Source organism: Panthera onca, chromosome B3 (assembly GCF_046562875.1).
Source record: "Panthera onca isolate mPanOnc1 chromosome B3, mPanOnc1 haplotype 2, whole genome shotgun sequence".
In the NCBI taxonomy this organism is placed as follows: Eukaryota; Metazoa; Chordata; class Mammalia; order Carnivora; family Felidae; genus Panthera; species Panthera onca.
The window spans coordinates 72,967,811-72,992,479 of NC_138344.1; the positions used below are offsets into that span (position 1 = coordinate 72,967,811).

At 43.1% G+C, this 24,669-nt stretch overlaps 1 protein-coding gene and 1 long non-coding RNA gene across 2 annotated transcripts in view; both read left to right on the top strand.

Moving 5' to 3' along the window:
• LOC132669387 (T cell receptor alpha chain MC.7.G5-like) overlaps nt 1-24,669 on the top strand; it is a 178,391-nt gene that overhangs the window by 99,144 nt on the left and 54,578 nt on the right. The window lies entirely within an intron of this gene.
• On the top strand, nt 4,024-5,536 carry LOC132669398 (uncharacterized). The gene is made up of 3 exons (XR_009606100.3): nt 4,024-4,844; nt 4,965-5,077; nt 5,258-5,536. It is a non-coding gene; the product is annotated as an uncharacterized LOC132669398 (long non-coding RNA).

Sequence of the window (24,669 nt, forward strand, 5' to 3'; positions counted from 1 at the left end):
GGCACATAGGAAGCACTCGGTAAGCACCAGTCACCCTTGTTGTTGATGGTGATGCTATCATGATGATAATTCCTCACCACGTCCCTACCACTGGGCTGGGCTGGAGCTTGAGGAGCTTCTTGATTAAAAAATAAGTCAATCTCTTAGGCAACTAAACATTCTTCCATATATTAGTATCCCATCTAGTAAGAACAAAATATCAATGAAAATAGAGAGAAATACAATTCAAAAGATCTTCAGGACCTTTTTCACTAGTTGCTGATAAATTATTAAAAGCATTCTTACATAGAAAAAATGAAACCAAAGGAAAGTAATTTCTGCTTGACCCTCATAAAATAAGCAAATATAGACTTTATGAGATATTAAAATACAACAGTACCCCCCCCCCACTTATTAAATGGATAGTGGAATCACTTATAAAATTAAAGTTGTTTATAAGCATAATTATAAATAAGGAATTAGTTCCATCAACATCACAAGTGTACTACATGACTTCCCACCTCCAAGAACATGACAAATGAAGTCAAAGCACCCCTGACCTTATGACATCCTAAAAAACTATCAAGTGAAGATGATCCCAAGATTCCAAAAGTACATGGGCTCTACAAGGACACATCCATTTCTGCCTCTGCTTATTTAAGGAACCACCCAGGGAAACTCCTTGGTGTGACCCGCTGAGCTGAGAACTAGGAGTAAATAGAACTGTCTCCTCTATTTTCTCCTCTGAAGATGCACATCTCCTGCTGCCTCAGATACTGCATTTATTCATCAGTGGAAATCCTAATCCCCTGCTGTCTTGCTGGCTTTCTCATTTGCAGCCAACATATGGGCTCATCAGCACTGGTGCCCCCCAAGAGCAGCCCTTTAAGGGCTCAGAATCATACAAAATTGGAGGCTTTTCTTGGGATATAGAACTGGAGGAAAACCCTTTGCCCCATTTGGCTTTGGGGATCAGATTTCAAAGTCTTAACCTTACTGGGATGGGCACAGCCCCAGAAAGTGTCTGGTGAGTGAGTAAGTCACTTTCCTCCTGGGCTTGCTTTTCTCCAGGGCACCTCAGGGTTATTGATGACACATCTCCAGAATTGCTGAATGTTAAATTGGAGAACGCGGGTTTTCTAAAGGACACTTACAACCCTAGTAACCCTGCTGTGTTCTCTGCCAGTGGAAAAACTATCCCATAATTCCAGGTCTCTGATTCTGCCATGCGAAGAGTACCGTGAGAGAAATAATCTTTCTTCCTTTACAAAACCTGCTACTACCAAAGTCAAAGGATAGTCTGGAAGAAAAACAAAGTCATTAGAAATTTATGTATGGACTGGAGAGTACTTCCCAAGGGCAGGTTTCTGGGTGGTGATCTGTCCCAACCACCTCATGGCCTAACTGGAAGCCCTCTAGTCTCCCCATGTAGTCCTTGAAGGACAGGCATAGAAGAAAAGGTGAGCAGGAAGGTTAACAAATGCTCATCAAGTGGTGCCTGAGTGGCTCAATTGGTTGAGCATCCAACTCTCAGTTTCGGCTCAGGTCATGATTTCATGCACTGTCAGTACAGAGCCTACTTGGGATTCTCTCTCTCTCCCTCTCTCTCTGCCTTTTCCCCACTTATACTGTCTCTGTCTCTCAAAATAAATAAGTACACTTTAAAAAAAATCGCTCATAAGTGTCAATAAGTCTCAGAGTATAGAATTGGCATGGTTCAGTTTTTATTCAAAAATATATATTGAGGTAGAGCACACTATACACACTGTATGTTAGCCAATTTGACAATCATTTATATTAAAATATAAATATATATACATTGAGTGTCTACTATGTGCCAGACACTATGCCAAGAGCCAAGTTTCAAGGCAAATGATATAAGCTCTCTGCCATTTTGGATTTCACACTGTAGCAAGGGCTTACGGCCTAACAGAGGAACCAGACCAGACACACATGGGAGCAAGAGAAGTACTTGGTGGTAGCGATTACAAGAGGGTTCCAGGATCAAAGCACGGATTGGGATTAGGACCTTGAGATTTCAGGATGAGTTGGGAGATGGGAGCCAGGCAAACTTTTTAAAGGAATTGAGCTGAGACTAAATATGGAAAAGTTTACTTATTTACATCTCAAAGTCCCAAGTCAGTAACAGAAGCAGAATTACAACTTAGAAGAGTCCCAGCTTGCCTCTCCGCTGCTCTGCTTGGCAGCTGCTTCATTCAGTGCCACACAGCTGGGTAAGTGAGTCGCAGATGGAATAGTGGCAGCCAAAATCTTTTTAGAGACAAATGACACTGTGATTTTCCTTGACACCCATTGAAATTCCTCACTAATTTGCTTAGGTTTGCTTTAACACAACCAGTGGGGCTCAGACATTTCAGTGAAAACACATCAGAGAAACAAAGTAATCCCATCCGTCTGAGCATTCTGATCCCAAAGCAGCCAGACCAAGAACCACTTACTTACTGAAGGCCGTCCTGGGACCCCAGGCAGCTGAGGTCCTGGCCAAGGGACATAGAAATGGTATTTCCTCTCTTTTTACTCACCTCCATTCTTGTTCTTCAGTTGCTTGTCCAACCAGCTGGTGCCAGGGCAGAGAAACAAAAGAGCAAAGACGGCAACTAGAAACAGGGCAAACAGCTGATAACTGCCGTGCCTGAACAGAGATAAATCGTGGGCGCACACCAGAGTCTGACTTTGTTGTCACTAAAACTTTATGTGGGAAGTTTGAGGGTAATGAGTATGAGATAAAGCAAGCAAAGAGCTTTCCTTCACTAAATTTCTCTCTTTTTTCTCCCAAAGAACTCAAAGGGAGTGGGGAAAGAGTGGATGTGTTCTCAAATCAAAGGCAAAGTAGATTCCTGAAACTTCCAATTAGAGATAAAATCAGAAATTCTGGCACTCTCTCCCACTAATATTCCAGTGATCCTCTGGATAGATGTTTGATACTAAAGACCCAGAGTGGCAGCGGCCATCAAAGAGAAGGGCACTGAGCTGGAGTGTGTAGGACCCAGTGTGGGTTGATTTGATCTGACCCTGGAGTCTTTTTGCTTCTTCAAGTCTTCCTATTCTTTCTTCATCCCAGATGGACAAAAAAAGACTGTGTCTCTAGCCCCTATGGGCCTCCATCTTTAGTTGCCAGAGACTCCTTTGCCAAAGGGTGTAGAAGTTAGTGACATTGCCCATTCATCTCTGACACAGCTACATTCAGGTCATCATTCACCGGCCCAGAGTCCTACAGACAGCCTAAAAGAGCTGGGCCAACACCTCCTTCCCTCAGCAGAACATTCTGTGCCACACCCGAAATGGGAAGTTCTGTATCTCCCTTGGTGATGATGGCTCAGGTAGGGAGCTATGACTAGGTCACTAACCCACCCACAGCAAAGCAAAAGAGATGTGGCAAAGAACCGACATCTAGTGGGCATTCCACCGTGTGCCAGGCACAGGGGTAAGTGCTACTTCACATGTGTTCTCTCATTTCAACCTCACAACATCCCTGCATGGTAACTACAATGACCCTATGTGCAGAAGAGGAAATCAAGACTTAGGGATCACACTTGCCCAGCTACTGCTAAATTGCAAAGGAAGATTCAAAACCCAGAGCCATTAGATCTGCACAGCCAGTGCCCCTTTTGCACGTAGATGATGCGGGTAGTGATACCACCTAGACACCCAGGGGTGATATCAGAATGTTTGCTTCTACAATTACAAACAAGGTCTAGCCAGGTGGGAGATATCCTGCTGTTGCAGAGGGCCTGCCTCTCCCTACACCTACGACAATATATAGAAGACCTGCTTCCCCAGGTTTTGGCCTGGGTTGCTGGCAAATCCTTTCCCAATCCCATCCGTCACTAGATGAGCAGCCCACAATGCTCCTTGAGAGTCAGGAAACTCCAGACAGAAATCCTACTTAGACCGTTGAATCTCTGCTAAGCTCCTAATATTGACAAGCTCTGTGCTGGGCACTGAGAAATCGAATATAAATAAGATACAGTCACTGTTCTAATGAATCTTAAAGCCCAGTGCAGAAAAAAAATTATCGGATAATTGTAATAGAGGTGATAAGCGCCATGACCCAACAAGCTCGGGGAAACCAGGGGATGCTTCCCTCGAGTTGGGGTGGGGGAAGGAAGAGGAAGTTCTGGTTTTTCCAGGAAGGAGAAGCTAGTGCAAAAACTGGTACTATAAAGACTATGATACATCTTTGAACCTGCAAGTATTTTTGTGCAGCTGAAATACTGAGTGCAAGTGGCCAAAAGTGAAACTGGAGGAAAAAAGCAGATCAGGAGATAATTATGGCCATAACATAGGATTTTCATACTTCCCTAAAGTAAAGGGAAACTACTGAAGGAGTTTCAGCAGAGGTGTGACCTGATCCCCCTGTTCTGAAGAAAAATCTGTATGATGGCTGCTTGGAGAACGGATGAAAATGGGGAGAGTCTGGAAGCAGGAAGAAGACGTCTTGGAATAGTATAGCAACAGCCTGCAACAGGTGAAGAAGGCTCCGACGGAAGCAGAGGCAGCAGAGGCCAAAGGAAAAGGGACTGGCAAAGGAATGACAAGGAGGGAGAATAACCATGCCCTGCAGAATGCCCTCTCCCCTGGGAATGCCCTCCAGAGGCAGAGGCTGACAACACCCTACTCAACTCTTGCAGCTTTGTTCAGGGTGGAATCTTCTTCATGTCCCAGGCAGAGACAGTTCCTTCCTCCCCACTCCTGGAGCACTTTGTGCCGACCTCTTCCATAGCACTTAACACTCCTTCGTAATTGCTCTATGTCTGCTTCCCCGCAAAGACTGAGTGTTTTGAAGACAGAAGCCACGTCCTGTTCACCTCCTCTTCTCCCAAATGGCATCTGGCCTGCAACAGGTAATTCACCCGAGTTTGTTGGATAAACAGCCCAACGTGTGACCTTGTAGGGCTGTCACACCTCTCTGTGAGGAAGTGACTAACACCCAGATACCTTTATAACTGACAAAGTTCTCCCAGGCAGGCAGTGGCTGATCAGGGACAGCCAGGGAGCACCAGCATACTGAAGAGCCTCCCCCATGAAACCATGCTGTGGACCTGTCCCCTCTTCTACCTCACCCTCTTCTGTGCAGGTAAGGACAAGCCACTGGGCCTTTCACTCTTAGGGAAATGTGCTGCAGGAATGATTTGCGGGGCAGGGGGTGGGGGGTAGGGGGGGCAGTCTTCGGGGAGGGCCATTGCTGAGCTTGGCTCCATCCCATTGGAAAAGAGGGAGATCTCCATAGCCTCTCCACCTGGGCTTTCCCTTTCAGGGGTCTCATTGGATATCGTTTTGAAACCAGACACCGAAACCCTGACTGTTCTAGTTGGGGAGCCTGCCACCTTCCGATGCAGCATAACAGGAGGGGACTGGAAAAATTATCAAGTGAGCTGGTATAAGAAGAATGAAGATAACTCCCTGACTTTAGTATACAGACTAAGCAACAGTTCTAATGCCAATATAAGCAGTAATTTCAAAGGAAATATCGATGCTTTAAAGGGCCAATGTATACTTGACATTCAAAGAGCAACAATAAAAGACACTGGGACCTACTACTGTGCGTCCGATATCCACGGTGCTACAGCCCTGCAAGCTGGTCTCCTCAGAACCCTTGCGTCAAACCAAGGGGGCAGGTCCAATGAGAAGACCACCTGTAGCTAAAATGTGCACCACACTGAGGTGAGACCACCTGATAATCTCAACAGTAACATCTGATAAGAGAGACAAGAGCTAAGTTGGGGCAAGGGCCTTATCTTTGTGGTTGGTTGAGAGGGGGCTTAGTTATCAGTCGAAGAGGGCAGAAAATTTCATTAGGGTTTATGCAAAGCGACCAAGGGGGCCCTGCACCTGACTCTCAGGGACTTCTGAGAAAAGGTTGAAAAAAAAAAAAACAATCTTCAATGCTGAGAAGGTTTTCTTAGTGTGGGGGCAGGCTGAGATGAACAGAATTTCTACTATCATGAGTGTTGTAGCTCATTCCAGAGTCTTTATTGTGAAAGCATTCGTGTGCATAAACTAGATAAAGCAAGGATGGTTTTCCATTACCATCCTAATCAAAATTTCCAAAGCTATTAGAGATAGCTTTAACTCTTACTCTGTGAAGAAGGATGAATAGAGTCATTTTCTGAAATGCTCCCTAACTATTTCAGATATTGAATGTTTTATATCATCCCTTAGTCACAGAGGAGTTCAGGGTGGGGGGGGGGGGCATGGGGATGGGTAGGGAGGGATAACACAATGTTAGTTGCTGAGCGAGATCTTGGAGACTAATATTTGTGGCAGTGTGGGATCTGTGAGTTGGTCATGGATCAAGTGAATAAAAAAAAAAAAAAATCCCAAGTCCCAAGTTGAAATGGATAAGCCAAAAGTGTCAGAGACTACAGGAAGCCAAGTCCTGGAGGAACCTACTGAGTAGACCAACAGGCTGGAGGACTTACAGATACAAACATTTAATAATCGTTTAGGGAGTGCTTTCACCCTGTTGGCTCTAGTAGCCAACTGTTTATTTTTCTGCTCAACTGACTAGTCTGGAATTCTCTCTCTACATTAAATTACAACCCAGGCATTATGATGCAAAGTAGACATTGAGTTTGTGAGAACAACAGCTCTCCTGATACCTTCTATTCAATATTCCTTCCAATGCACTATCATCTTCCTCACACATTTATTTATAGGGCGATTATTGTACTTATGATATTAGGATAGGTCATGGGAATAGAAATAGCTGTAAGTCAAGTTCTAGCCTAAGTTCTAGTTTCCTTAATGTGTCTACAATTTATTTTAAAGACAGCATTAGAATTACAATTAAAGATTACAGACGAATACAAAAATACAAGAAAGCACATACTATCTAACAATGAGTGCACTGGCTTCATATGCAGTGCTCTAGGAGCTCATGAAAGGACAATCACTATGAGCAAAGTTTCTTGGAATAGCTGAGGCTTGAAAGAGGCGGGACTTGGGTAAGTGGAAAGGAAGAGGAGGGATATTTCAAGGTGGGTGTACTAGTTATTTATTGTTACATAACAATTACCACAAAATTTAGAGGCTCAAACATTTATTATCTCATAGTTCCTGTAAGTCAAGAATCCAGGTGTGGCTTTGCAGGGTCCTTTGGCTCAGGGTCTCTCACCAGTCAAGGGATCAGCTGGGGCAACAGTCATTAAGCATTGACTGAAAAAGGATCCACTTCCAAACTCACTCAAGTGGATGTTTGTGATCCTTATGTGAGCATTTCTGTACAGATCCTCATAACATAGCAGCTTCCTTCCCTAGAGCAAGGACTTAGAAAGAAGGCTTCCAAGATTGAAGGCATCATCTTTTTGTAACCTAATCTTAGCAGTGACATCTCATTGCCCCTGCCATTTTTTATTCTGTAGAAGTGAGTCAATAAGTGCAGCTCACACTCAAGGGGAGGAGGCGATTACACAAGAATATGAACACCAGGGATTAGAGATCATTGGGGGCCATCTTAGAAGCTGCCTACCACAGGAGATTAACACAGTAGAAAGAGAGGGCTTCAAAAATCTGGTTGAGACCAACTTGTTTAGAGACCTCTGACCTACAAGGCTAAAGAGATTTGATTTGATTTTATAAGCCAGTATTTCTCAAACTTCACTGTGCATGCAAAGCACCTGGAGAGATTGTTCCTATTTGTACTTTTGAGTCCCAGCTACAAAGATTATGTTTCAGTCTATCTGGGGGCAGGCCTGGGAACATGCATTTATAATAAGTGCCCAGGTGACTCTGATGCAAGTGGTTCAAGGACATGCTTTGAGAAACTCTGCTGTAAGCAACAAAACTATTAGTTTAGTACAGGGAAGATGTGGCCAGGTTCTCCTGCCCTCACTACAGAGAAATGGACATTAGATGTGGTCAAGGCATCTCTTGAACAATGGGTCTCAATTCCAACTGCATATTTTAATCACCTGGGGGAAGTTCTTTAAAAATACAAAGATCTGGAACACATCTCCAGAGATTTTGATTGAAGTGGTGTGGGCATGGAACTCTGGTTTCCCAGGTAATTCAACCTCCATGCCTTGCCTTCTCCCCCCTCTCCAGTCTAAGACCTTGCTATTTCAAGTGTGGTCTCTGGCTAGACAGCATCAGCATCACTTGGAATGTTGCCAGAATGAAGAATCTCATGCACTGCCCTTGAACTAGTGAATCAAAATCTGCATCTTAACAAAATTCCCTGGGTAAGTTATATGCATATTAAAGTTCGAGAAGCACAAGTCCAGGGAAGCCATCACCACTGAAAAATTTCACAGAGGTGGAGAAATATAAATCTGGTTTTCCCCAATGCCACCCAAAAAATCCGTATTTGTAAAAAGCTCCTGAGGGAGGCTGATGTGCAGCCAGGTGTGGGACTCACGACAAGCAATCAGTCATCCCCAAACCAGGTTACAGATTATTTGTGTTACCAATATAATAAATATTCTCTTTGAGTCATTGAGGTGCTACCGTGTCCTTGTATGTTCCTTGGAAGAAGGCTTTATATAAATTCCAGGTATGATCATTTCTCATTCATCCACAAGCAGATTAGGAAATGAATTAATATTTATTGAGTCAATGTACTTTTTACCACACCATGTGACCTTCATAGATTATCCACTGTAACCCAGAACCTTGTGCCACATAACTTCAATTCAAGATCAAGCCAGAAAAAAAGAACATGAATCATTAGTGTCTGATTAAGTCTGACTGGGAAGAAAAGGGATAAGAGTGAGAGCGTGCGTATCTAATTGTCCATTCCTCCTTCAGGACAGATGAGAATGTGAAGTTCTGATTCAGGTTGGGGTGAGGCAACTCAGAACCTAAGATGGGCATTGGGTGAGCATAAAAAACAGAGCCTGGAGCCAAGGCAGAAGAAAGCAAGCAGAGTGCCCAACAATGATCTGAGAGAGGCTGGGCACAAAACAGGGAAAAAGGAAACCACATGAATTAAAATTAGAGACCTAGAGAAATTCCCTGAGCTTACCAGAAGGTAATTGAGAAAACCTTTCATATAGGGGCACCTGGGTGGCTCAGTTGGTTAAGTGTCCTACTTCAGCTCAGGTCATGTTCTCAGGGTTCATGAGTTCCAGCCCCGCACTGGGATCTGTGTTGACAATGCAGAGCCTGCTTCGGATTCTTTCTCTCTTCTCTCTCTGCCCCTTCCCCACTTGGGCTTTCTCTTTCTCTCTCTCTCTCTCTCTCTCTCAAAATAAATAAATAAACTTAAAAAAAAAGAAAATCTTTTATATATTACCTGGAGCTTCAGACTGAGGTGGAGATAGGGCCACCAAAGGCCCTAGCATACTATAAACATGAACCAAGTGTTTCTGCAAAAATTCCAAAGCCAAATGAGTGACAAGAATGTCAATTGATATTTCTATATTGTCCATGTTCTTCCCTACTGCACTGGTAAAGGCAATTGAGAGTTGACTAAAGTCATACTATTGTTGTCCCCATTATCCTTCTTTCTGTGACTCTTATCTATCATAAAAAGTGCTCACTTGAAAGAGTTCAGAGCAATGAAGAGATATCTCAGAGTGTGTCTGCCCAGGCTCTAAAAGATCTTTGAGTTCAACTGTCAGGGCACAGTAATAGGCATGCCACTTTCACCAAGCTCCCAAACAAAGGAGTCCTTAGGCATCCTCTGTCCCTAGAAATGGAAGATGTAATTGCTCACAGGTAGCAAAAAGGCAGTAGCTTGTGTCCATCTGGTAGCACAGTGCTATCAATTGGCTGAACTTACAAACAGGCCATCCAACATCATGGAACCATGGTATGGAGTAACTGGCAAGAGAAAACAAGGGAATTTCCTCTGTGTCAGAGGAGGCCACAGCCAGCCAAGGAAGAGAATGTGATTCCTACATTATATATTTTATTTTCTGAAGGGGTCACAACCTGGAAGAAATTACTCATTACAGCATCCTGCAAGTGCCCAGGGAACATCCAGGTAGGGTCCAAGTAAGGAAATGGACTAAGGTAATCCAGGTTGTGACCTTCATTCTAAATAATTATGGCTTTAACCAGAAAATTAGAATCACTGAATTTGAAAGCCAAAAGGGATCTTAGAGGCCAAGCAAGAATCCTTCCATTAAATGTATATGTACATTAAATATCAATTGAATAAATGATCATCCAAACTCAATTAAAATATTTTCAGTGACAGTTCTTATTTTAAAAAATCACTTTTTTTTTTTATGGGGCGCCTGGGTGGCGCAGTCGGTTAAGCGTCCGACTTCAGCCAGGTCACGATCTCGCGGTCTGTGAGTTCGAGCCCCGCGTCAGGCTCTGGGCTGATGGCTCGGAGCCTGGAGCCTGTTTCAGATTCTGTGTCTCCCTCTCTCTCTGCCCCTCCCCCGTTCATGCTCTGTCTCTCTCTGTCCCAAAAATAAATAAAAAAACGTTGAAAAAAAAAAAAAATTTAAAAAAAAAAAAAAAAAAATCACTTTTTTGGGCACCTGGGTGGCTCAGTCAGTGGAGTGTCCGACTCTTGATCTCAGGTCTTTATCTCAGGGTGATGAGTTCAAGTCCCATGTTGGGCATGGAGCCTACTTTAAAAAAAAAAAAAATCACTTCTTACACCAAATTGAGGTCTGCTTCCCTATAACTTTTTTTAAAATATAATTAACATACAATGTTATCTTAGTTTATGGTGTACAACATATTGATTTGACAACTCTATACATTATTCAGTGCTTGCCATGGTAAGTGTAGTCATCATCACAGAAGGGGGCTGAGTGGACAGATGGGAGAAATAGATAAAGGACATTAAAGGATACAAACTTCCAATTATAAAATAATTAAGTCACAGAGATCCTTCCTTATAACTTTATATGTTGGTATTTTTTGTGCATTCTGAAACAACATAGACTAAGTTCTACCTTTATATTTTCAAATATTTGAAGACAGCTATCATATCCAAACTCTCAAGCCCTCATTTCTCTATACCCAATACTCAGCCATTCCTCATGACTGTCTCATAAGTTTTAAGGTCTTCAAGAGTAGATTCCAAGTTTAGTATATTTTTCTGTTCCACACAATTCTCAATATTGTAACTCTCATGTGGTGGGTAGTCAGTAAATATGAGTGAACGTATGATGTGCCCAGTGACTGTTCAATATGTTCATGTAAAAGTCTCAAACTCACTTTAACTCAACTCCAAGACTAAAATCAAGATCTTCCTTCCAAATATGGTCCTTTCCTGAGGTTGCCTATCTCAGTGAATAACACTGCCATCTCCAGTCCAGACACGTCTCTCCATCCTTTACTACCAACTCCTTGTCCAAACTTCCATTTTCTCCTTTGAATTATTTCGTCAGTCTGAATGAGCTAGCTGGTCTCTCGGACGTTCCAATATGTCATCCCCACAGCAGCCAGAGTAATTTCTTCAACATACAAATGTGATTATGTTATACCTCTGATTAAAAATCCTTCAATGACAGGGGCACCTAGGTGGCTCAGTCAGTTGAGCGTCTGACTTTGGCTCAGGTCATGATCTCATCGTTCATGAATTCGAGCCCCACATTGGGCTCGCTGCTGTCAGTGAGGAGCCTGCTTCAGATCCCCTGTACCTCCCTCTCTCTGCCACTCCCCCAGTCGAGTTCTCTCTCTCTCAAAAATGAATAAATATTTTTAAAAATTCTTCAATGACTTCCCATTGCTTACAGGTAAAAGACCAATCAAAATCCCCAAGCTGGCCTCTACAACCCTGCACAGTCTGACCCCTTCTCACCTACACTTCCAATACTTCTTACCCTCGCTCTTCATTTTCCCTGCTCCTATCAAACAGATGACCTTTCAGCTGATGAAACGCACAGGTACCTCCCACCTTTGCACATTATATTACTCCATCCTTGGGGAACATTTCTCCTATCTCTTCATCACCTGTTTTACTCCTATTCATCTTTTGAATCAAAATTTGCACATCAATTCCTCAGAGATGTCTTGAAATCTCCCAACAAGTTCAGATTTGGGGGGGGGGGGTTAAAATATGCTTTCATATATCAGTTTGTAATATTATTTCATTAATTTGATTAATGTCTATTTTTCTAGCTTGTAAGCTCTGAAAGATCAAGGACTATATCTGCTTTTGCTTATCATTGAATCTGACAAATTGCAGAAATGTGTTTGTATGAATAAATGACTCTGAGATCTTAAGATTTTCCAGAGTTTGGTGCTCATCGCTAAGTTCCCAAGTCTCACCATATTTTCACTTTTCAGTGGTCTTAGAGACCCTAGAATTACTCTGAGCTAGAGTCCAGAGGTTCTCAGAGACCAAGGATTTCCACGCATTTGGGGCACAAAGAAAAAGTGAGAGGTCAGAGGATCCTGCATATTTTTGAGCCAGTTACCAAGAAGGGATTTGGGACAGGTAAGCAAAACCCACCCAGAAAGAGTGGCCAGCTAGGAGGAAATTAGAGGAGCCGATATGATTATTATTTTCTCAGTGACTCTTGGCTTGGCTTATGATAAGCCCTTCTGGTGTTTTGGATTTTGTATGAATATTTTCAGTAGCTATATTATTAAAATACACAAGTCTATAATTATGGGCATACATATCCTCATCCCTCAAATATGTACTGAGCATGCACAATGTTCCTGGTTCTACGCCACATGCTGAGTTACAAAAACCACCAAAGCTCAATTCCTGTCCTCAAGGTGCTCTTTACAGTGGGAGAAACAGACATGAAAATAGAGACTTATTTACAGAGGAAGGAGCAAACATCTATGAGAAGGTAAAGAAGAAAGTGATGGCCTAAAGCTGGGAAAGGCTTCTCAGAGGAGGTGATATAAGCTCATCACAGAAAAAAACACTTGCTTCCTGAGGTAGCATATGCTTGGAGATTTTTTAAGATGACCCAGGAAGAAAAATGAGCATTCTCAACAGTTACACACACACACACACACACACACACACACACACAGAGAGAGAGAGAGAGAGAGAGAGAGAGAGAGAGAGCCCCTCATCTATCATCTTTTCAATTTAAGTAAAGAAATAAACAAACTGAAAGCTGATGGGAAAATATTGAACCTGGACCAGACGTAAGTGTGAGGAAGCTAATGTCACAGGGGCTCCTAAACCACAGATGTCCCAAATTCCCTGCCTACTAAAGCTGAGAGATTTCCAAAATGCTGCTATTGTACACACCACAAAACAGATCAGCTAAAGGGTAACAGTATGTATAAAAAAATTTTTTAAATAAAAAAAAAAAAAATAAGAAGAAGTAAAGAGGAAGGGACAGGGAAGAGGAACATTGTTTCCTTGGATAATGATCACTCCCTTTACCTTTTTGTTCTTATTCAAGAGCCCTCCCAAACCCGGGATGTCCCAGAATTTGGTGCTACTGGGCAGCTGGCCTCCTCCTCGTCCCACTGATGACAACTGTGAGGAAATCTGGGGAGACTATTAAAAAAAATAATATTCTCTACAAGGAGGCAAATAATACCAGTAGGACTGGCCATGAATGTCCACTTCTGTGTGTTCATGGATTTCATTCGGTTTGAAATACTGAGATTTCTTCTCACATATGCCAGCACATTAGAGCCTACACTAAATCTATAAATCTTTATTTAGGTTGATTGAGTTTTTTCAATTCATGGAGTTGTTTTGAGGCAGAACAAGAATTCAACTTTTCTCCTGTAAAATATAAAAAATTCAGCTACAAATGGAGCTATTCTGTTTTCTGCTTCTCCTCTGGAGTTGTCTCTCTTCTGGAAGCTCTGGAAAAGAAATAGCTGTCACATTCATAACAGCCTTACATACTTTCCTCTCTGTATTAGTCAACTCTGCTGTGGTAACAAATAGCACCAATATCTCAGTAGCTTACACAACGATCATTTACTTTTTGCTCCTGCTTTTACTGCAGATTGGTGGCTATGAGATGGCAACTAAGCTCTGCTCCCTGTGTCCTCCCATTCCAGAATCCAGAGTAAAAGATAATTCACTATTTGGGACACACTGTTTTCAGGACAGAGGAAAAAGAGCAAGAGAGCTGCTGACAGAAACTCCAGATGCTCCTTAAAGCTTCTGCTCAGTCATGGCACACACCATGTCCACTCACATTCATTACCCAAAGCCCTTCCATGGTCAACCTCAGAATCAAGTGGGCAGGGACTCACCCCCCATCCCCCACAGAAGCTACTGAAAGACACACAGCAACAGGCAGGAATTGATAATCTTCTCATATAGAAGGGGGAATCAATTATTTCAGAACAATAATACAACTTACCATTCCTTTAGACTCCACCCATGTAACTTATATCCAGTATAGGAATTTTCTCCCCATGTCAACTAAAAAGAAATGTGATATGATTTTTTTTTTTTTGCCCTCTTAGGATTGTTATTAAGCCCTGTGCAACATTTGCCAAATCATTCTTCAGAATATTACTGTCCCCTGAGATATTAACAGTTGTTAAGCAACTAAAAAGGATTCCCTGGTCAAATAAGTTTGGAAAATGTTCTATGTTAATAGCCCTCTCGTAATACTCACAATTCTGTATTATCAGATTAAATGCTCTCGACGATACCTGCTGTAGAGATAGCTACTTAACCCAAGATTGGGATCATAGATTTATTTCCAGAATGGCAGAATCATTAATATCTCATGAGATTCCAGTGACTAACATTGCCCTAAAGGATTACAGGAGAACCACCCGGATGGATTCTTGTTGCTTCTTCATTTCTGTGCATCCAGACTGAAGGACACTGAATGATGTTAAGAGGAGGTATGCATGAAGCCAACACATCTGTACAGGACTCCTAAAGAAGGCTTGTGTTTTTGGCTAAGATCAAACTCTGTGTGAGAAACCTGAAAATGCTAATTTGGATACTACTCTTTGCCTACTGAATTAAGTATAAACACATTAGACTGGCTTTTATGTCTTCCTTCCTTTATGCAACAAATATATTTTGAGTACCCCTCTGTCCCAAGTACAATGCCAGACATTGAGTGCACAGTGTGAACAAAATAAACATGGGCCCTGTCCTCATGGATTTGCCAGTTTAAGAGGAAACAAACATAAAACACACATGAGAATAGATAGTTGATGATCATACAACCTCTCAGCAGTGTACCACCCATTCCTTCTTGCAATGCCTTCCACACTTAGTTTCTGAAATACCACACTTTGCTGATTTTCCTCTAGGGTCACTGGCCTCTCCTTCCCAGTCTCCTTAGCTGACTCTTTCTCCCCTGACTAGCTTCTAAACATAGAGCACCCAGGGCCCTTGTTTGGGTCCTTCTTCCCTTCTGTATCTCTCCCCCAGTGATCTCATTCATGCCTATGGCATTAAATTCCACATTTATGATTCCCAAATTTATGTCTCCGATATGAACCTCCCCTCTGAGGACATAGTCTCCCCCAGCTGAACCACCTTGGTACTTACCTGTCTGGAGTCATTTCATTGTTCTCTCTCTTTTCCAAGACTGTTTGGATATTTCCTTTATGCTCCTCCTAATTTATATACTCCTCGAGGACAGGGATCCATGGTCTGTTTCATCTTCAGTTTCCACAGTGTGTTGCATAGTAAGTGTTTAATATCTGATTATTGAATTTAATGTTTGAACTGAATTTCTGCTTTAGGGATCACTGAGACACAGTTGTAATGAAAGGGAATATTTTATTTCAAGAAATAATGCCTCACCCTTCTGTATTTCCAAATGAACCACCTCAGATGAGAGAACATAGCTACATACATTGGCATGAGGTGAATACTTAAATTCAAAAATGCTAAATCGAGCCAGTATCATCCCTTGTGGTCACAGAAATTGCCGCGAAGGCTTTATAAATTGCTTGCACTCCCGCACCCCATCTGGCATTGCTGGTATCTTACAGCCATGGATGACTAACTCTTCTCAATAGTCCCCCACTTGAATCTACTCCCTACTTTAACATGAAATGGTAAGAGAAAACAGCGAGGGCTAGCCTGAAACCCTCCCACCCAACCAGAGCAGAGATTCCACCGTGTAACGCTGACTCCTCAATTTAGGAGTCAGACCCAAAGAGGAGGTCAAAGAGGAGGACCCCCTTCATTGCAGAAAGGTGTTTCACCAGCAGCGCTAATGAGAACATGCGGCACCTGCACCTCTGGGGCTTCATCTGAATGTTGATCCAGTTTTTTCCAAGCCTCTCTCTCCCAGGCCCCTTCTACCAGTCAAAGGCAGCCCAGTTTTATACACATTAGAAAAAAGCAGACCGATGGAAACTGAGCATTCTCTAGAGAAAAGCTAAGAACTCTTTTAGACTTGATGATCAGCCCAAGTGAGTCAGGGGTCCCCGATGGCCACACAGGGAGGCCCCAATCATAATGTGGACACGGCCCCATGGCCCCATGGCACAGCTCCTTTGTGTGTGTACAGAGAGGCTGCTATTTCTCATCTTGGCGGCCCTAAATAAGAGTTTGTCTTTGGCCTTCACATGCTTGAAACTTAGGATTTAGTCTATCAAAATAAGAGGAAAATTGTGCAGATTACATCTTTTCTGCAAAAATAAGCATTTTTCCATCACTGTAGCTTTTTTTTTTTTTCTGTAGCATTTCAAATTGTCTTCTTTTTCTGGAGGTATCCCCTCTCCATCACACTTCCCTAGATAAACATATATTTATCATTAACAAGGGGTGGAATGCCTTTAGGATTTCCACTGAGAGTTTGGAATGCTGTCCAGCCTGGTCCCCAACCATGTTGTGAGTCAACACAAACACAGCAGATTGTGAATAGAGGCTACGGTTCTCTCCCTAGCATGCTGCAGCTGTGACCCTCGGCTGAGCCTCTGTGTCACCCATCTGGAACTTGAGCTGGTACTTTTACAAAATAAAGTATTCTGACAGAGAGAGATCATTATCAGTTGAGTCTTGCAAAAAAAAATCTTCTTCCCCTGTCCTCTTCTAGTCTGTCTTCCTGGCATGTGCCACTCCCTATGCACCTTTTGTTATCCTACATCCCTGATTTCTCACCACAGCCTGGACACTGCCGTCAGTTTAGATTGATACTGTGTGCTTTGTCAGGTACCGTGATTTCACTTGCAATAGTATAGCCATTTGATAGATGCAGGTTGTTCATCAGGCTGCACATAGTATTTCCTTTGCCCTCCTTTAGTAACTTCCCAAGTTCACACAGTCGCTACTCAGTCATGCCCATGTGCCAACTCTCAGACTACTTGGCAATTAAAGCCCTGCCAACCGAATAGCTTTTCTACTCAATAATCTTTTCTTTCACTTGTACTAAGCATTCATTATGTAGCTCAGTGTTAACAGCGTTTTAATTTGTCACATCCATGATATGTGTAACAGCCCCTGCATTCCAAACCAGCTCTAACACATCAGTACCACAGTGATCATAGAACAACCACTCTGTACTATGATAAGCCATGGTGAATGTGATCAGTAATATTGTATTTACCTCCATCTTTGCCCCTCTACTCATCCCCACTTTCCACCAACGATTCACCACAAACCAAACAGAAAGTCAGAGATGCTCAGGGTGTGGCAATGGGGCAGCAGCAGATGCAGAGTGGGAGAGGATACTGGACACCAAGAGGGCACTGGGTTATGGCAACCCAAGCTGCTGTACCAACATCCAGCCACCCAAATACTTTTCCACTTAATTGTTTGGGGAAGTCTCTTTTTCTAGCCCCAAAGGTACCTCATGGCCACTTCTTTTTATCTACACAGCTGCCTTCCACAGAGCACCCAAGAATGGGACCATGTTTCTCTTCCTTTTTCTTCTGTTAGTTCTGTATCTTTAGAGCTGATGCCATGTTTTAGGCATTCTTTCAGCCTCATTTGTTTTTTCCTCCCAAACTGGGATAAAACTAAGCAAGGTAGTAAGTGCATTAGCTCAGAGCCCAAGAATTGGGAGGTAGGTGCCTACAGAACTGTATCTGGGCTGGAAGTCCAACCAGAAGAAGCATGGAGGATGCCAGTTACTAGTGGGGGCTGTGGAAGCCACTGGCAGGGAGGACCAAACTGTACTGGCAGCTGGGCCCACCACACACCTCTCTCAAGGAAAAGAAAGTGAAGGTTTTCCATCTTGGTATTTCTTCTCCTCTGGAAGCATAGATTCAACCCAGAGGATGGGGTCATCTAACTCTCTCCCCCTTAAAGGTAGAATAGGAATGGTCTCACTCCCCTCCTCTCCCTTTCTTTGAAGGGTAAGGGGCTTTATTTGCTTCCCTTTGGGAGAAGCACGGAATTTCCCTAGGGTTCTGGGAGAGCCCAGTTATGTCACTACCCTCTGCTTTAGGGGACAATTAGCAGGATGGCAGATGTTCAATCTATATAAGATCTTAATTCCACAGCTGTAGGGCTCCAGAACTACAGAATTTGAGCTCCCTAGAAGTACTGGAATACTACATTCTACTTTTTCGTAAGCTTCCATCACCAAAGGAAGAAAAAAAGCATTTATCTTCTCTCTATCCCTGACCTGTCCCCTAATCCTACTCCCAACCAAGAATCTTGAGCAAAATATTTTTCTCCATTTCGCAGGAGAAAAGTAGGGAGTATTTTTTTCTTATGTGTAGACAAAAGCTAAAAAGGAGGAGGGGCTTCAATTCAGCTCCTTTTAAACTAATAACCTATCTGCCCCCAATCCAAGTTTTTCCAGCTTTTTCCTCTCTTTGGGGATATTGTTGAATGGAAGGACAAAATTACCATTGTTTCCTTTTGTTTTGTTTTTATAAAGATACTTCTACCAACAAAGGCATAAGATTAGTCTCTTATCAGCATGAAAACCTGTGTTCTGGCTGGCCCCTCTGTTCTACCTGAGGACAACCAGCCCCGCCCCCCACCCAGTTCTTCTGGCAAGCAGGGGAAATGAAAGATTTCCAGAGCCAGCAATAACTTTACATTCTACCCACAGCTCTTTTTGTGTGGCAGCAAATCTTCACTGTGAAATCAGCAATTCTAGGAAAGTAGAAGGTAATTCACCCTCTCCAAAAACAGGGGGCCACTTCAGGGCACTGGACATACTTTCACTCTTAAAGGCAGGTCTCCTTTGATGCCTATGGTCTGCTATGAGCCTAGGAATTTCAGGACAAAAACAAGGAAGGAAGGGAAGGAGGGAAGAAAAAGAGAACACAAAGTTCAAATAAAGCAAGAACCCATTACTCTCTGGGTCTGGTATACTCTAGGATGCATTCCATCTCTCTCTCTCTCTCTCTCTCTCTCTCTCTCTCTCTCACACACACACACACACACACACACACACACACACACACACACAGAGTGATATGTTGTCCAATGGAAGGAATCACAGCAAGTGGGCTCCCCTGGCTGAATCTGAATCCTGCCTCTCAAAAGAAACTGGGTAGGGCAAAATTTGAATCTCGAAAGTCAAGGTAGGATTAAGAGGAGGAACAAGAACCACAGACTTAACCCATTTCAAATCAGCATAAGAACCTGGAAAGGACAAAGAGCATGGCTGCTAAGCAAAGATTCACTAAGTGCCCATTAAGTGCCCAGCACTGTTGGAGGCACCCAGGGGAACAGGGAGATAGATGGCTGATGCTGACCTAAGCAGGTCCTCATGGCCTCTGATTCATAAGAGGCCAGTGGCAAGCAATCACCAGGCAAGAGAGCTCTTGAGGGTCCATCCTGGTCCTGAGGAAGGGACAAGGAGAGGACTGGCAGACCTTGCTGGTCATAGGCTTTGCCTTGTCTCCTGAAGACAACACCGTAATAAGCCTTGACTGCACTACAAGTTTTATTCTTTGACTAAATGATTCTCTTACACAATGGTTTTCAACCCTGGATGAACATCAGAATTGCCTGGGAAGCTTTTTAAAATCCTGATACCCAGACCCCACCCCAGCTCAATTAAATCAGACTCTGGGGGTAGCACCTAGACTTCATTATTTTTTAAACTACCCCTGGTGATCCCAATGTGCAGCCAAGACTGAGAACCACTACATGGGGGTTAATTGTCCTAATTACTTCTCCAGCTTTTCTCTGCCTCCACATTCCTCTTACCAGACTGTTATATTCTCTTTTAGTTTTAGTCTGTTCTCTTTGTCCTTACAGTAGATAATTCTATAATACTCCATTAAATTTTTTTCATGATTTAACTCTGCTCTTTCTCATTTAATTTTCATTGCCTGCTCCACTTCATCTTCCCATTATGTCTGTTTTGTGTTTTCTTTAGTCCAGTATCAACATTTACAGGTTGCTTGATATGGGCAGAGTACTGTGGAAGACACTCAACTGCTACTAAAAATTAAATCCAATGCAATACTATTTTCTGTTAAATTCTGTGCTACAGTTAATGGGCTGTCATCCTATAGAAGACAGGCACAGTGGCAAAGTCTATCTCCCTTCCTAGGAAGCAGCTCCCTTGCTATATAAATAAAAGATCCAAAATCAAATATATTGTAACAAAAAATAACAGGAACATCCACAAATAGGGGAGAAAGAAGCATTCAAAGCTGTCTAAAGCTAAATAACATCTCCCCTGCCAGAATATTGGCCTCTCCTTAGGAAGGAGTTGCCTCCATTTGCAGCAGAAAGAAGAAATCCCTAGATGGTCTGTACACCTGGTGAGGCTGTTCTTTGGGGGCAGAAGATCTGTTAATTCAGGCTCATTTCCTCATTGTCCCCAGGCAAGCCCAAGAGCACACAGGAGTGTCACTGAGCCACTTGGTGCTGAGATGATGAAGAAGGGAGCAGGAGATGGTTCCAGAGGACTTCAGTCTTCAGGGGAAGCCACAAAGTGGATCTGCCCATTTCTCTTCCTGCTGCCCAGGTGCAAGAGCAGCCTTGAAGCCTTGGAATAGTAGGTCTGCAGCTTCCTGAATCAGGTGAGCCCCAGGAAGCCTGAAACATCATCATCCCCACAGCCCAGCCCAGCCCAGCCCTGAGCATTCCAGAAAATCCAGTGAATATCTGCCCAATAATTGGGTAAATAAATAAATGGCTCCCTGACGAAATTACTCCTGAGAGAGTTTGTGGAAAGGCTGAAATTGGAAAGTGGCTCTGTAATCCCACGCTTGATATTCGGATATGGTTCTTCAATTTCTTGATCTTCCTTTTCCCTTGGTTTTGTTTTTCAGGAATCAAGCCAGATGCCTTGTTGGAGCAACAAGAGATATTTCTTCCTTTTAGAAGAAGCAAAATTTTGAGTGCAAAATCACAGGGGGAAAAATGAACAATTATACTACATACTGTATAAGAGGAACCAAGATGGCGTCCTGAACTTTGTATACCAACAAAGAGACTTCTGTGGCCCTGATCTCCAGAGCAACTTTACTAATAGATGCTAGTTCTCCCTGGAGATTCTTGAAGGCCCAGTAAGAGCAGAGGGGACTGGTTATTTTGCTGCCCTACCCACGGCACCACCCACCTCTGCCTCCAGGTGGGTCACAAACCAGAGCTTGCCCCTCTGACCTTCCACACTGACCAGCTGACCCCCACTGCAGGTCTAACTGTAGATTAATCACAAGGCATATTCACATTTGTTATTTCATGGCCACATGAGGCAATATTATCCCCATTTTACTGTCCAGAAAACCAAGGCCTGGAGAGGTTAAGTAACTTGCAAGTAAGTTGTGGTATCAGATACAAACCCAGATCTTCCACGCCTAAATCCACTGGTCTCTCCATGACAACACAGCTGCCTCTTGAGAACTAGGGCAGGCAGCAAAAAAGAGGACCCCCAAGTTCTGGGACCCTGTCCAGCCCAGTGTTATAAATCATATTCTGTCTGAGTCTTGCCTGAACAGAGGTAGGGTTCTCCAGCTGCCTGCTTTTAACAGTCTGCAAATTCAAATAAATAGAATATGGGTTGATGGAACTCACTTGAAGAATAGGAAAAACAGCTCTCTGTTTAAGGTTATGGGGGAGTGAAGGCTGAAAACATGGATCTGAAGGCTTGCAAAGGCCTCTACCACCCTTAAACCCTTCACCCTTCTGTTCTCAGTGAGGCCAATAAACATATCTTCCTCCATTGCTATGTAATGCATTGGTTGATACCCCTGGGACCTCCAAGCAACACCCTGTCCCTGAAAATGAAATATTAATGACCTCAGCCTTATAGCCATCTCCAGCCATCTTACACTACTAGAGAGGCAGAACGAGCCTGTGGCACTTTGTATGGTGGCTCAGCAGTGCTTATCTCAAACATCCCCTGTCTGTAAGGCTGAAGGGAGCAGAAGTTCCTATAATGATATGGCCAGTGTTTTAGAGTCACAACTGAAAGATGTGGGGTCCTTCCCATAGCCAGCATCTTGGGAATGAGCTCCTCACTGGTCTTCCTTTGCTTTCCTTGTATGTCAGACAGCCTGTGGGCAGAAGAAATCATTTCACTTCAACCAGTATTTTTGAGAACGAGTATGCATTCAACAGGGGCTTTGGGGAGATTCCACAGGTGATAAAGACAGACCAATTAACAAGTGTGAGGCAGCACTCATACACCATAAAGCATAATATACAATGACAACTTCAATGTCTACACATGAGAAGCTGAGGTGTGGCAGTCTGGTTGGAAGATGCCTCAGGAACCTGCTTTGAAGCTGTATTTTCACACCACCTAAAATCTGGAAAGATATCAAAGAATGAAAGACTGGTGGAGATTATGGGGAAGGATACATAAAACCCCCAAAGCACTCTTGCCTCTCCTACTAACTCTTCAAGTCTCAGGTATCCTTATTTTTATTTCTTTTCTGTCTCTCTCTCTCTTTTTTCTTTTCCATCATGATAAGTGTACTCTCATAAAGAAACAGACAACCTCCAGGGCCTGCGAAGCTGTGGCCTAATTGGCAGCCTTGACACAGAATGAATGACTGAGCACAAAGAATACAGCCTGCACAGAGCCTGAAAAAATGGAGTCCATGGGCCGGGCCCTGGCACACTTTTCTACCTTCCACCAGGGCACCCCAAGATAATGCCGGAGTGAGCAGGTCCTCACTCTTTAGGACTGGGTACAACATACTTTCTAGCCACACTCTGTCCCAAACCTCCATCAGACCATCACCTGTTCCCTTCCCCAGCTGCCTTCTGCCTCTGACTTTGATTTATTATTCATAATAACTCTCTCCTAGTCAGGCCTAGAGGAGGGTTGTTGTTGTCCACTAACAATAAACTCTTAAAATTACTCCTAACCTGTGGCAGATATAAATCACAGTCATAAACACAAGCACATTCTTGGAATTTTTCAGAATTACTTCCTGCATGATTTGGGATAGTTCTTCAGTAATTATCTAGGAAGACAGGCTTATTTGAGCCCTGCTAACTGTTCTTTTGATATTAATGCAGCTTTAAGCCCACAGCACTTCCTCCTGCCTCAGGGCTTTTTTCTTTTTTTTTTTCTTTCTTTTTTTTTTTTTTTTTTTTTTTTGCATGTCCTTATTTCTTATTTTGAATGTTTTTTTACCCTACAAATGCCATTATCCCTGGTGTAACAGGCATCGTCCTAGCTGGAGACAGAGGGTACTCTCGAAGGCGTGATTAGAAAAATATCTAATAAAAGAGACATTTACAAGATGTAGACAGGTGTTGTGGGTTGAATTGTATCCCTCAAAAAAAGATAGTTGAATTCCTAAACCTAGAACCATAGAAAGGGATCTTTTTTGGAAATAGGGTCATGGCAATGGACATAATTAGTTAAGATTGATGTAATTAGTTAAGATAAGGTCATACTGGAGTAAGGTGGGCCCCTGATCCAATATGACTGATGTCTTTGTAAGAAGACAGAAATGCAGAGAGAACACCACACGACCACAAAGGCAGAGACTGGAGTCATGCAGCTGCAATCCAAGCCAAGGAACACCAGAGATGGCCAGCAAACCACCAGAAGCTAGGGAGAGTCAAGGAAGGATTGCCCTACAGATTTCAGAGGGAGCATGGCCCACCTGACACCTTTATTTCAAATCTTGAGGCTCCAAAATTGTGAGACAATAAATTTCTCTTGTTTTAAGCCATCCAGTTTGTGGTATTTTGTTAAGGCAGATCTAGGAAGCTAATACAGTTGGGTTATGGGGAACCAAAAAAAGATGATGGAACACCCTTGAGTCTGGCAAGAGAGAAACCACTACCACCCTAGGTCCAAAGCATAGAGTGGAGGAGACTTTACTATGACTAGCAGCTGTAGAACAGGAGTTGGAGCCTCCCACAGAGGGAGGCAGGCATTGCCAATCCACAGCCTGGCAGGAAGGGATCTGGGGTAATACCATTCCACCTCTCTCTCTTTTCTTTCTCTCCAATCTCCTGATGATGCCTCCCATTGGCCAAACTAAATGGGGTGCCAGAGACCAAAGGAACCAGGTGGATGCTGTCCATTAAGATCAGCCTCCTCAAATATGAAAGAAAGCAGATCCAGAGGGACAGACACTATTTGGCAAGGCTGAGTAACTTCTGCTTCTGAATCTCAGCTGCAAAGTCACTTCTTCAGGGAAGAAGTGATCTCCTGACCAGGTCCTGGTGCCTGTAACATGCTCTCATAATCCCTCTGCATCTACAGAGTGCTTATCATAGCTGCAGTGAAGGAATTCATTTGGCAAATCATGAAGTGATGACCGGCTCCCATGCTAGAACGCAAGCTCCAAGAAAGAACCATATTCGTCATTTGTCAGGGAATCCTCAGAGATTGGTGCATGGTAAAAATGACTAGATTTATAGGATGTGCCAAGAGTGAGGCCACCTGATTAAAAAAAAAAAAAAAAATCAAGTATGGAAATTCAGAGAAGTTGCCCTTGGCAACTTTCAAA